Source organism: Salvelinus namaycush, unplaced genomic scaffold (assembly GCF_016432855.1).
Source record: "Salvelinus namaycush isolate Seneca unplaced genomic scaffold, SaNama_1.0 Scaffold1987, whole genome shotgun sequence".
Lineage (NCBI taxonomy): Eukaryota > Metazoa > Chordata > Actinopteri > Salmoniformes > Salmonidae > Salvelinus > Salvelinus namaycush.
The window spans coordinates 35001-37196 of record NW_024058771.1 but is presented as its reverse complement, the minus strand read 5'-3'; positions in this window follow the sequence as shown (position 1 = coordinate 37196).

Sequence of the window (2196 nt, the reverse complement as noted above, 5' to 3'; positions counted from 1 at the left end):
CTACCCCCCTGGAGCCCTGTGGCACTTGGCACTTGGCATTTGGCACTTGGCATTTGGCACTTTAAACCTTTCATAAGTGCCATAGAGTGGTAATTGCATAGGATTTCAGGGGTATACACATTAAATACTATGCCGGGCAAGAGGCACTCTGACCGGGGTAACATTATGTGTGCACTACCCCCCTGGAGCCCTGTGGCACTTGGCACTTGGCATTTGGCACTTGGCATTTGGCACTTTAAACCTTTCATAAGTGCCATAGAGTGGTAATTGCATAGGATTTCAGGGCTATACACATTAAATACTATGCCGGGCAAGAGGCACTCTGACCGGGGTAACATTATGTGTGCACTACCCCCCTGGAGCCCTGTGGCACTTGGCACTTGGCATTTGGCACTTGGCATTTGGCACTTTAAACCTTTCATAAGTGCCATAGAGTGGTAATTGCATAGGATTTCAGGGGTATACACATTAAATACTATGCCGGGCAAGAGGCACTCTGACTGGGGTAACATTAGGTGTGCACTGCCCTGTGGCACTTGGCACTTGGCACTTGGCATTTGGCACTTGGCATTTGGCACTTGGCACTTCCATAAGTGCCATAGAGTGGTAATTGCATAGGATTTCAGGGCTATACACATTAAATACTATGCCGGGCAAGAGGCACTTTGACTGGGATACAATTTTAAAAATTCCCGCACCATCTGGATTTGTCCACATGATGGCGACATTGGATAGGGTAAGCTGGGATAAAATTATGATGGTAATTGCATAGGATTTCAGGGGTATACACATTAAATACTATGCCGGGCAAGAGGCACTTTGACTGGGATAAAATTATTATGGTAATTGCATAGGATTTCAGGGGTATACACATTAAATACTATGCCGGGCAAGAGGCACTTTGACTGGGATAAAATTATTATGGTAATTGCATAGGATTTCAGGGGTATACACATTAAATACTATGCCGGGCTAGAGGCACTTTGACTGGGATAAAATTATTATGGTAATTGCATAGGATTTCAGGGGTATACACATTAAATACTATGCCGGGCAAGAGGCACTTTGACTGGGATAAAATTATTATGGTAATTGCATAGGATTTCAGGGGTATACACATTAAATACTATGCCGGGCTAGAGGCACTTTGACTGGGATAAAATTATTATGGTAATTGCATAGGATTTCAGGGGTATACACATTAAATACTATGCCGGGCAAGAGGCACTTTGACTGGGATAAAATTATTATGGTAATTGCATAGGATTTCAGGGGTATACACATTAAATACTATGCCGGGCAAGAGGCACTTTGACTGGGATAAAATTATTATGGTAATTGCATAGGATTTCAGGGGTATACACATTAAATACTATGCCGGGCAAGAGGCACTTTGACTGGGATACAATTTTGTGGGTAATTGCATAGGATTTCAGGGCTACACACATTAAATACTATGCCGGGCAAGAGGCACTCTGACTGGGGTAACATTATGTGTGCACTGCCCCCCTGGAGCCCTGTGGCACTTGGCACTTGGCACTTGGCATTTGGCACTTGGCACTTCCATAAGTGCCATAGAATGGTAATTGCATAGGATTTCAGGGGTATACACATTAAATACTATGCCGGGCTAGAGGCACTTTAACTGGGATACAATTTTTAAAATTCCCGCACCATCTGGATTTGTCCACAAGATGGCATCATTGGATAGGGTAAGCTGATTTTAGGCATTGGGGCCTGGGAACACAATGTACATCAATGGCAGGGCTTTGCTGAAGATTGATGGGGAAATGGTGATGGGAAAATGGGCCAAAAAAAAGGGGGACAGAGCAGCCAACCTCCAAAGAGGCTGACTGCTCTGCCCCCCTTAAGGACAGTGGAACTACGGACCTCCAGGGCTATAGGCCTTCACTCACTATCCGGGTCAACATGCATGTCTCCGGACGTGAGAGTACAGCTTACCCCCTGGAGATACGGACCTCCAGGGCTATAGGCCTTCACTCACTATCCGGGGAACATGCATGTCTACGGACGTGAGAGTACAGCTTACCCCCTGGAGATACGGACCTCCAGGGCTATAGGCCTTCACTCACTATCCGGGGAACATGGAAACATGCATGTCTCCGGACGTGAGAGTACAGCTTACCCCCTGGAGATACGGACCTCCAGGGCTATAGGCCTTCACTCACTATCCGG